We start from the raw sequence: 12,300 nt of genomic DNA, 5'->3' as shown, positions 1-12,300 counted from the left end.
GGTTTGCTCTTTTTTTTTTTTTTTTTTTTTTTTTTGGTCTTTTTTAGGGCCACACGCGAGACACATGGAGGTTCCCAGGGATCTAATCGGAGCTGTAGCTGCTGGCCACGCCACAGCCACAGCAATGTGGGATCTGAGCCATGTCTGCTGGCCTACACCACAGCTCAGGGCAACACCAGATCCTTAACCCACTGTGCAAGGCCAGGGATCAAACCTGAGTCCTCACAGGTAATAGTCAGATTCATTAACTGCCGATCCACGACAGCAACTCCTGAAAAATGAAATATTTTCAAATTAAGGTATGTACATTTTTTTCAGACATAATGTTATTACACACTTGACAGATTATAGCATAGTGTAAACATAACTTTTATATGCACTGGGAAACCAAAAAAAAAAAAAAAAACATGTTAACTTGCTGTATTGCAGTATTTGCTTCGTTGCCGTGGTCTGGAACTGAACCCACAATGTCTCTGAGGTGTGCCTGTAAGCTGTCCCAGATGAGGAGCTCTGAGAGCAGTGGTGGTGGGAGTAATGGAGGGTCCTGAGAAGAGGGGACACTCTGGGCCCAAGGAGGGGAGGACCATGGAGCTTAGTAACCAAAGTGTGGTGACAAGTAGAGAGATGATTGAAAAAATGATATTGTGCTGAGAGCCTTGGTGACCAGAATATGGGAAACAGTCACAGAAATATGGACCACAGGAAAAGGTGCTGTCCTGGGGGAATAACCACGTGGGAAGGGTCACCCATGAGGCTCAGGGGCTGGTGGGGACACATGTTATGCTGGGGGCCGCTGAGGCAGGCTGAACCTGGGGAAGTGTCACAATGGGAAGGAGCCCCTCAGTAGGGCCATTTGAGGGGTAGACGTTTGGGACAAAGTAGGAGGAATAAGAACGAGAAAGGGAATAGGAGAAAAGACGTAAGAATTTGAGTGCAAAAAACCAGAGCAGGTTCCTCCTCTCTATGCCTTTGCTCAAGGAGGAACATTTGTTCTTACAAGGAACAAATGAATGCAAACAACAGATGAATGCAACGTTGGTTCATGCTTCTGCCTGTCAAAGAGAATAGGATATAGCCAATTCGTTGCTTTGCTATCCAGAATAGAGCCCCATGGACATAAACCATCTTGAATTATGTAAGCTCCTCCATCAATGGAGCTTATTAATATGGTTCCTGGGCCAGGAGCCCAATCTTTGCTTCTTGTAAAGTGAAGTAGGATAGTGTGGTTTCACTGTCAATAACAGGTTCTTAAATGAGTCTGGGCTTTGTTAGCACTGCCAAGGTCAACATTTGCTTTAGAGGCAGTCACGATGAAGGAGAATCTGGTAGGTCACGAGTGAAGAGGATGAAGCTAAGAAAGGAAGGTGGGTCAAGGGAGCCTCTACACTGAGGCAACTGACCCAGCTCATCCTTCTCACTGGTAAGGAACCACGGGAACACTGTGCCTGTGAGCCATTTTCTTCTTCTTGGTTATTTTGCTTTTTGTTTTTGTTTTTGGTGGTTTGGTTTTGATTTTTTTTGTTTTTTTTTTGTTTGTTTGTTTGTTTGTTTTTTGCCACTTGAAAACTTTTTTTTTAACCTTCAAATTCAAACTAAATTGCCTGAGTTGATCGCTTTTGGCAAAAGCACAGGGACAAAGTTCCTTCCCTGGTGACAGGTGTCTCTCTGCCCTGCTGTCTCCCTCACTTCATCAAGCCTATGCCTCTTTAGTGATCTCGTGAGTGGGAGCAGAGGGGAGTGGGCTTCCAGGAGAAGCTGGGAGTCTATACCGAGAGTATTAAAAGGACTCCAGGAGTAAAAGATAGGAAAAGTGTCCTACTGCAGGCGAAGCACTAGATCACAAAGGCCCCTCTGTTCACAGGTGTGTTCCTCCAGCTGCTCTCTGTTGCCTTAAGCTCTGCTCCTCATGCTGACAGCTGCGATGAGTATGTCTTCCTTGTGGGTGACACCACCACGGCGTTCCTTTTTTTTGTTTCTTCATAATCCAGAAACTCGGCATGACTCTCTGTCCTTCTACTTCAAGCAAAGAATATTAATTAACTTTTAAAGCGAGTTTGAAAGTCCCTAGCCACGTTTGAAGGATTGGGATCATTGGTCTCAAAATCCTAAAGCTGAAACTGACTAGATAGTGGTCTTAAAAATAAATGGTAACATAGCCACATGACTATATATAAAAAGAGATAAACAAGGATCTACTGTATAGCACAAGGAACTGTATTCAATATCTCGTGATAACCTATGGAAAAGAATGGAAAAGAGCCCGTGTGTGTGTATATATATAAATATATATATAACTGAGTCGCTTATCTCTATACTGAAACTACCATAACATTGTAAATTAACTATACTTAAATTTAAAAATGGTTAAAAATAATGATACAGAAGAACTTTATTTATGAAACAGAAACAAACTCACAGATTTCAAAACTGATCTTACGGTTGCCATGGGTGAAACTGTTGTGGGGAGAAAGGAATTGGGAAGGTGGGAATAACACATACGCACCACATAAAATAGTTGATTAATGAGAAATTAGTGCATGGCACAGGGAAATCTATTCAACAGTTTGTAATAGTCTACATGGGAGAAAAGAATGGATCTATTTATATGTATGACTGATTCACCTTGCTCTGCACCAGAAACTAATACAATACTGTAAATCAACTATACTCCAGTAAGATTTTTTAAATTTTTAAAAAATGGTTTAGGAGTTCCCATTGTGGTGCAGCGGAAATGAATCCGACTAGAAACCATGAGGTTGCGGGTTCGATCCCTGGCCTCGCTCAGTGGGTTAAGGATCTGGCATTGCCATGAGCTGTGGTGTGGGTCACAGATGCAGCTCGGATCCTGTGTTGCTGTGGCTGTGGTGCAGGTCGGCAGCGGCAGCTACAATTTGACCCCTAACCTGGCAACTTCCATGGACTGTGGGTGCAGCCCTAAAGGGCAAAAAAAAAAAAAAAAAAAAAAAGGTTTAAAAATACAAATACAAATAAAGAAATGTTAACAGTAAAAATAGCATGCAAGGCGTCTGCACGAGTGTTAAAGTATCTTCAAATCTGTCATCTTACTGAGTCTTTAAAATGGCTCTTCTCTGAGAGGTGGACGGGGACGGTGTGCACACACCATCTCACAGAGCAGTTACCTGAGGCAGAGAGGAATCATAGAACCTGTCCCAGGAAATACACGGAGTTCATGGCAGAATCGAAACCTGAAGCCAGGGCTCTTGCCTCCTACTGGATAGTTCATTTCCCCCCGAGCGAAATTTTTGCACAGAGAGACAGATACAAATGTGAAATAGACATATACTATTATCCTTTCTGTTTCAGTTTCCAAAGGAGTAAAATGGGAATAATAATAATATCTATGTTATAAGGTTTTTTTTTTTAATTTTTTGCCTTTTTTTTTTTTTCATCTTTTTAGGGCCACACCCATAGCCCATGGAGGTTCCCAGGCTGGGGGTCAAATGGAGCTGTAGCCACTGGCCTGCACCACAGCCACAGCAACGCCAGATCCGAGCCTCACCTGGGACCTACATCACAGCTCACAGTAACGCCAGATCCTTAACCCACCGAGCAAGGCCAGGGATCAAAGCTGCGTCCTCATAGATACTAGTCAGGTTCGTTTCCGCTGCCCCACAATGGGAACTCACATCATAGCATTTTAGTGAGCATTAATGAGTGAATTTAACTAAATTACTCAGAGCAGTGCTTGGTACCTAACAAGTGCTGAGTAAGCATTAGTAATTAGCATGTAGAAGCGACGAGAACACATTTCAGAGTTTTCCAGCTTTATAGGCTTCATGTCAGCAAAGAGCTCTGATTTAGAAGGTTTTACATTCTCTCTTGGAGGGACAGAGCTACCCTAAGAGATACCTCGGGGCCCTGAAGTACCAGCTAATCACAGGTTTGCTGTAATACACAAGGGTGTCAGGCGGATCCTCCCTTATCCTTTGAGACTGAAACAGGAAAGTTATTTGGAAATCTGTGGTTTCTTGAGCTATCTGTGACTCCCCAGGGAGCTTTCTCTGTCATCGTTTGTCACGCTTTTTTTCTGGGTGATAGGTTCTGCCCACCAGCTGACATGCTACTTCGCCTGGCACCAGCCAGGCCCGGGGCACTTCCAGCCTGGCATGACCCCTTCCTCTGTACTCACCCGACTTATGCCATTGCTGAGAGATGTGGGAAATGAGATGGCACCATTAAATGAAAGGATGTAACTCTCTGCCAAACTCTCCTTGAACTGAAAAACAAGTAAGTGATGAAAGCGCTGAGATACAAAATCTTTTCACCTTCAAGAACAGTTTGAAAAAAAGCTTCCGCAGCCGCCTCCAGGCTGAAATTCCAAACAGGCAAACAAGTAGCACACAGATACTTTCTGAGCTTTCTTATTATTTCCAGCACAGTGATGACTCTAACATAAGGGAAATTGCTGGCTCACAGGAGGTGGTTGTCATTTGAAATATGGCTCTGTCGCCAAGGGAAATTTGGGAAAGTCTGAGTACTGATGGGCTCAGATGCAAACAATTCTTGCACTTGGAAGGGCCCCAAAGCTGGCAATGATGACACAGTGGTGTCCTGAGTTGGGCGCTTTACTCCAAAGGGAGTAATTAGATGCGGGGAGACATTCAAACAGAGCAACCTTAGGTCACCGACTCCAGCCACTCTCACTATTTAGGACAGAAGTGTGAGAATGGAGAAAACCAGCATGAGAGGCTGCATGAGCTCTTCCCTCACCTCCCAATCACTCCAACAGCTGATGCTGAAATAACTTAATCTTTCTTTCCATTTGTTCTGACACAACTCTTTGCTTCTTTTCCCTCAGAAGGAGTCATGTGAAAACTCTCCCGGCTGTTGGCAGCTGGGATTTCGGAGCCGCTCCAGGAACTTTTCAAGATGATTTTCTACACTGATTTCACGACAAGGCTGTTGGGATGACCAAGGCCTCACCCTGCCTTCTTTGGGCTGTTGGCTGCCACCGTTTCCACTACTGAGAACCCCCAGACTTCTATCGCCTTAGGCACCAAATTCCTGGGCCAGTAGGAGTTTGGAAGAACGCTGGCTCTCAGAAGTGCTCCTCAGGACAAGCGTCTCTTCCCCGTCCTGGTGCAGGTGAACTGTATTCCATTTGATCTTGACTGGAAAGCAGACAACCAGTTTCTCATGCAAGAAAACTGAGGCCACATAGAAAGCCTAGCTCCTACAGCCTCAGTTGGAGAGGAGGGATCTGGAGACTCCATTCCAGGGAGGATGCGAGGAACGAAGGATGGGAGAGACTAACTTAACTCAGAGTAGTGCTGGAAGTCAGCGTTGAGTTGATGTCCACAGATTTTCTTCTACGCATGTGTGGAATATGCACGGACGGCAAGCCGAGGAGATCAACAAACCCAAGCTGATGGTCACCGCTGCGGTAGCTGCTGGCATCTCCAACATCCAGTCTGGCTATGAGATCCCCCAGCTGTCCCAGTGAGTGATAACATGTCCCATAACTCCTCTGTGTATCAGTTGTGCAAGAGACACTCATTCTTAGTCAGCCCGCTGTTCAGGAACCTTGTTTAGGCGGTTTGGGAAGTCTCATCTTTTGCCTGCATAGGAGTGGAAAGTAATCAGAAATGTCTTTGGGAGTTCCCGTTGTGGTACAGCAGGTTAAGAACCTGACCAGTATCCATGAGGATGTGGGTTCGATCCCTGGGTTAAAGGATCTGGCCTTGCCACAAGCTGGGGGTGTAGGTCACAGATGTGGCTTTGGTCCTGCATTGCTGTGGCTGTGGCATTGGCTGGCAGCTGCTGCTCTGATTTGACCCCTAGCCTGGCAACTTCTATATGCCGCAGGTGTAACTGCAAAAAGAAAAATTAAAAAAAGGAAATAAATATCAGAGGCCAAAAAATAATAGACTATCTTTTAAACCCTAAAAAAAAAAAAGTCAACCCAATTCTGTTCAGTGAAAATATCCAAAAGTAAAGTTGAAAGACATGTTTAGGTAAATAAAAAAACAAAAAAGAAATCCTTTACCATACCTCAGGCACCTAGACTAGATCCATATTGTGACTCATGACCTCAGGTTCCTGGGGTTGCGGGGGTGGCTACGCTGGACAGAAGAGCTCTCTCTACAAATAGCCACCTGGCACTGGCAGCATCACCAACCATGTGGAGTCCCCGCACAGACCCAAAGGCAGACCAGGAATGCTGCTGTAAATGACAGGGAGGATCAGGGACAAAAGGCATCATAAATTTAGTAATTTTCTTAAATGAGAAATCAGCCTGTTATGTCATTAGCCAGTTTCCACTTACTAAAAATTCACCAATTAATTAATACTGTACTGATAATTTTATTTAGATAGGAAACAAGATTAACAACCTGTGCTTTTTTTTAAATAAAGAAGATGAAGTACCATTACTCATGTTTTCCCCATAAATTACAGAACATGTCTCCCACCTCCTTCTTCTTCTCTTCCCCTTCTGTCTTGACTTTTTTCTACTATGATAATCTCTTGCACATGTATGCCATACAGAATTTCAGCCATTCGGCAATGGATCATACCAAGAAAAATCATGAAAAAACCCCCTTTGTCCTTCTCGCCATACATTTTTAGTGGGAAGGCTATATCTAAAGCCTACATACTGTTATGTTATTGAAAGACATTTGTTGGGATACATACCACTTCAACAGAGATATATCAATGATGCTCTGAAACACATTGCAAATACTTTATACAGCAGGAACAACCACTCAAAAAAAAAAGCTTAGCTAATACATATTACTAGGTCATCAGTAGGGTGGGGTCTCTAGCTAAACTGCTACCTTTGCAAGGTTAAACCAAGAAGCACTGGAAGGGCAATGGGGCCCCAGCTGAGAAGCTCATCATTGGATTCCCAGCCTATGGAGACATCGTTATCCTGAAAAACCCATCCAACCATGAAATTCATGCTCCTACCACTGGCCCTGCCCTCCTGGCCCCTATACTAGGCAGTCTGGGTTCTGGACCTACTATCAGGGATGCTCCTGGAAATTTGAGAGAGAAGGGTTAACTTAACTGATATGCTACAGGCTGACTTCCTGGAGAGAAATTTGGCCTGCTGCTTCTAAAAACGAGCTATAGCATGGGGGTTAATGCAATCAATCTTGGCAGAGAGCGGACATGGTAGAGCAGGACCTCAGCCAAGGTTCCACCAAGTAGAAGTGCTATGATCCAAGGGTTAGATTGTACTAGGGGAAGGCCAAATGTTCTTCCAAATGATGAATGCTAAGATAGTGGGTAGAGCTGAAAGTCAATGTTCTGCAGCACCATGCTGATATTGGATCCTATACCCTAATCTCACTGGGAAGACTTTGCTCCTTAAATTCTTTTTTTTCTTTTCAGCAACACACTTGCGGCATATGGAAGTTCCCAGGCTAGGGGTTGAATCAGAGCTGCGGCTGCCAGCCTATGCCACAGCCACAGCCACACCAGATCTGAATCATGTCTGTGTCCCACACCACAGCTCACAGCAATGCCGGATCCTTAACCCACTGAGTGGGGCCAGGGGTCGAACCCACATCTTCACAGAAGCTAGAAGGGTTTGTTTCCACTGAGCCACAATGGGAACTCAGGTCCTTAAAAATTAAGAGGCTTAAAAACCCTGACATCCAAGGCCCAGGGTCTCTCTCTTAGACCTAGATGTGTGCTTTACTAGATTGCTGTGTGCTGCCTGAGAACAAGATGGTCACAGGAGGATCATTCACCTGCTATTGCTCTAATCTCTGGGTTTTCTGCCAATAAAAAAAAAAAAAAACAGTTCCAGGAGTTCCCTCTGTGGCACAGTGGGTTAAAAATCTGAGTGCACTGCCTCTGATTGCTGCAGAGGCGTGGGTTGGATCCTTGGCCTGGCGCAATGGGTTAAAGGGTCTGGCATTGCCACAGCTGTGGTGTGGGTTGCAGCTGTGGCTCAGATTCAATCCCTGGCCCAGGGACTTTCACATGCTGTGGGTATAACCATAAAAGAAAAAAAAAAAAAGTTCCAGAATGCCTAATTTGCAAACTGCTTGATCAATCACTCTTAATTGCTTGACAATTAGATCAGGAAGCTGGTTGTGAGGTTTGGAGTATCTACCGTGACCTTCTATTTTATTATTAGGTAGTGTTGTTAATATCTTACTGTGTCTGACTTATAAATTAAACTTTATTGTAGGTATGCATGTATAAGAAAAAGATGTACCTGCTGTGTAGCACTGGGAACTATGTCTAGTCACTTATGATGGAGCATGATGGAGGATAATGTGAGAAAAAGAATGTGTGTATATATATATGAATGACTGAGTCACTTCGCTGTACAGTAGAAAATTGACGGAACACTGTAAACCAGCTATAATGAAAAAAATAAAAAGTCTTTTTAAAAAACCACGGAGAAAGAAAAAAATAAAGAAAAAGATGTAGCATATATAGGATTTGGTAATATCCGCAGCTTTCGGGGCCTTGGAAGGCATCCTCTGTGGATACCACTGAAGGAATTTAAAATCATACCCATTCCTATAATATTGGAACTAAGATGACTGATCAACTGGTGTAGCACTGGAGAACCATCAGAGTCAAAAACAACCCGCCCCCCCCCCCGACTTGATGAATTGGAGGCACTTGCTTTAATGCTTGAACTTGCTTCAGTGCTGGATACTTGATACATGCGGAGATAACCTCCACATGTATCAAGCATTAAAGGGATAATTCTACTTATTATTGCAATGTCTTCTTTTTTTTTTTTTTTGTCTTTTTGTCTTTTTTTTTGTTGTTGTTGTTGTTGTTGTTGTTGTTATTGTTGCTATTTCTTGGGCCGCTCCCGCGGCATATGGAGGTTCCCAGGCTAGGGGTTGAATCGGAGCTGTAGTCACCGGCCTACGCCAGAGCCACAGCAACGCGGGATCCGAGCCGCGTCTGCAACCTACACCACAGCTCACGGCAACGCCGGATCGTTAACCCACTGAGCAAGGGCAGGGATCGAACCCGCAACCTCATGGTTCCTAGTCGGATTCATTAACCACTGCGCCACGACGGGAACTCCGCAATGTCTTCTAAGAGCAGAACTGTGATCTCCAAAATCACATGTGCTGAAGCTCTAACCCCCACGGGACTGTATTGGAGATAGGGCCTTTAAGAAGATAAATAAGGTTAAATGAGGTCACAGGGTGGAAGCCTAAGCCAATAGAACTTGGTGTCCTTATAAAAGAGGGAGAGACACCAAGGGGCTCTCTTTCTCTCCACTACTCACTGAAACAACCAGAAGGTGGCTATCTGCCAGCTAGGAAAACACCTCTCGTCTGAAACTTAACCCTGTCAGAACCTTGATCTTGGACTTTCCAGCCTCCAGAACTATGAGAAAATAAATTTCTGGCTGTTTAAGTCACCTGGTCTATGGTATTTTGTTATGGCAGCCCAATTAGACGGACAATGTCCACGCCTAATATAATGGCTTCTGCATGTCTCTTATTACCCACAAAGGATGGGGGGCAAGGGAATGTGGAGAAGTCAAGGAGAAGACAAATTGCTTAAGCCTGCTACCTACTCCCAAATGGCAGGCTAGCTGGGTTTCTTGCCCAGTGCTATAAATGTCCTGAATACAGTCCGTCTGTTCCCAGCCATCTGTTCAGAACCTAGGAGTCTGAGGACAGGAAGCTTTCTGGTGCCAAACAACTGTGATTTGGGGACCCCGTCCAGGTCTCCCTTCCCACACCTTTCCCTTTTAATTTCCCCAACACGACTCTATGCCACAGTAAAATCAGGACTGCACTCTGTGCTAAGGGATACGTGGGGACTAACCTGAGTCACTGCCATCTCTACCTGGATATTGATGATTGACCCACCTGCAGCTGTGCCCATTACCTCTACCCTGATCTGGGCCCAAAACTTTGCTATGTGGCACTGAGCAGTCATTCTTACCCTGGTGCTGAAGCAAAGGAAATGCTCCAACGATTGCATGTCCCATGGGAACAGGGAAGAGCTGATGCAGGATTCCCACCTAGGTGATGGCCCCAGGGATGGACAAAATGCCATGAATATTTATGGAAGAAGAAAAAAACATCCCTTGGTAGGTAGGAAGGAAACATCTGAAACCATGGCAGGTGGGTGGTGACTCATACTCACTGTCTTTCACTAGATTCTCCCAGGAGAATCATCACTTCATTTGACCCAAGTTCTTTTCTTTTCTTTTCTTTTCTTTTTTTTGCCATTTCTTGGGCGGCTCCCGCGGCATATGGAGGTTCCCAGGCGAGGGGTCGAATCGGAGCTGTAACTGCCAGTCTACGCCAGAGCCACAGCAATGCTGGATCTGAGCCGCGTCTGCAACCCACACCACAGCTCACGGCAACGCTGGATCATCAACCCACTGAGCAAGGGCAGGGATCGAACCCGCAACCTCATGGTTCCTAGTCGGATTTGTTAACCACTGCGCCACGACGGGAACTCCTGCCCCAAGTTCTTAGATGCAACTCTCACAGGTAGTGGACTTTTCTGCTAATCTCCACGATGCCACATCTCCGATCTGGAATAGGATGCAGTCAGGGAGAGCCAGGGGCCAGTCTAGTGTCTCCTAATGTCACTATCCTTCTAGAATATCCTACTGAATTATACCACCCAGTATCTGCCAGTGTAACTGACTGTCAGTGAAGGATCCTGGCTCCCAAAGCCTAGTAGGCCACACAGGAGAAATTTTCTTCCCGCTGAGATAGTACTGGCTTTATGATCACTGGATCTGACGTGAGACAGTGTTGTAGTCATTAGGTAGTTATTTCTCGCCTGTTGTACCACATCTCCCAACGATAGTCTTATTCAACTCCATATAATGCTTATGTTCATCAGTAAGGAAAACAGCCACTGACACGTTAACTCTGGATATACATGACAGTTTCTGTTCTCTGTGAAGTGCCCATCAGGGGTTTTCCTTGTGAATGAACATTTTCCTTGGTTGGCCTCAGGCAAATGAGACCTGCATCCTACAGAAGTTTCTCCCAATCAGTATTAGCTTTCCGGATGGCCATTAATTGTCCTGGATTCAAAGAAGTCACCTTTCTGCGGAGCAGAAGTCATAGCTCTCCTCATCTTCACTTGTGGTCTCATCTTTGGATGACAAAAAGCAGAAGAATTAACTGAATGTGATATATGGCAATAGTAATTCCAGAAAATATTAATAAGATGGAAACTTGGTCCAAGAGATGAAACAAAATCAAACAGGTAATTATTAGCTATGGTAGTCATTTACATTAAACTGAAATCATTTCACATTATGCATTTGTTGACTAATTCCTTGAAAGGCCAAGAACTGTGCTAGTCACTAGAGATACAGAGATGGTTAAAATAGTACCTGCCTCCAAGGAGGTTACCTATTAGCAGGAGACATTGACTATAAACAAATGACATAAAACACAATGCTGTGTATAATGAAAATTCATAGTTATAAAAAAATCAATTGCCCAAGTACATATGAGTAAGATTTAACTTGAGTCCATTTCATGTAACAGGCTCCATATGAAGCAACAATGTGATAAAGTTGTTGCAAGAGATAATACAGTCTTCCGGAGTTCCCTTAGTGGCTTAGTGGTTAACACACCAGACTAGGATCCATGAGGATGGGGGTTCGATCCCTGGCTTTGGTCAGTGGGTTAAGGATCTGGCTTTGCTGAGAGCTGTGGTGTAGGTCAAAGACATGGCTTGGATCCTGGATTCCGAGTGGCTGCCCCAGTGGTGTGGGCCAGTGGCTGCAGCTCCAATTCAACTCCTAGCTTGGGAATCTCCATATGCCATGGGTGCAGCCCTAAAAGGCAAAAAAAAAAAAAAAAAAAAAAAAAAAACAGAGAGAGATAATGGCTGCATTAGTAGAAATATACAGTTTGGCAAAGAGATAAACAAACAAATAAATAACACTGGGCTAGGGGCCAGTAGCTCTGAGATTAAGTTCTGGCTACACATTTGACTGTGTAATTTCAGTAAATTCTCATTCTCCGTTTCCTCATCTGTTCATAGAAACAATAAAGTCTAATCTGCCTCCTTAATTGCTGCTGATACTGCAAATTGATACAACTACTTTGGGAAAAAATTTCTAGCTAAGTAGTAAATTTTTTTTTTTTTTTTGGTCTTTTTGTCTTTTCTAGGGCTGCACCCGTGGGCTAAATAGTATTTTAAGATGCATATGCCTGGTTCAACCTGGGTCACCAACTAGCCTATTTAATTTAATACAAGGTGGCAAGGCAGTGTAAATATCAGGAGATTTCCATTCTCAAGGACTCTAGTCTTGGCACTGAATCCTGGACCTAATGCTTAAGATTGTTTAATCAATCTTGT

General features: G+C 44.2%; 1 long non-coding RNA gene across 3 annotated transcripts; it reads right to left on the bottom strand.

Moving 5' to 3' along the window:
• On the bottom strand, positions 230 to 10,229 carry LOC102160057. Of its 3 annotated transcripts, XR_002343511.1 has the most exons (5): positions 10,108 to 10,229; positions 6,013 to 6,184; positions 4,151 to 5,579; positions 1,820 to 2,013; positions 235 to 271 (listed from the first exon to the last, which is right to left on the bottom strand). It is a non-coding gene; the product is annotated as an uncharacterized LOC102160057 (long non-coding RNA). The 3 variants fall into 3 exon arrangements; XR_002343510.1 differs by having other exon boundaries at positions 230 to 2,013; XR_002343509.1 differs by lacking the exons at positions 235 to 271; positions 1,820 to 2,013 and having other exon boundaries at positions 3,769 to 5,579.

This window comes from Sus scrofa, chromosome 4, assembly GCF_000003025.6.
Source record: "Sus scrofa isolate TJ Tabasco breed Duroc chromosome 4, Sscrofa11.1, whole genome shotgun sequence".
Taxonomy (NCBI): Eukaryota; Metazoa; Chordata; class Mammalia; order Artiodactyla; family Suidae; genus Sus; species Sus scrofa.
This window is presented reverse-complemented; position numbering and strand designations above follow the sequence as displayed.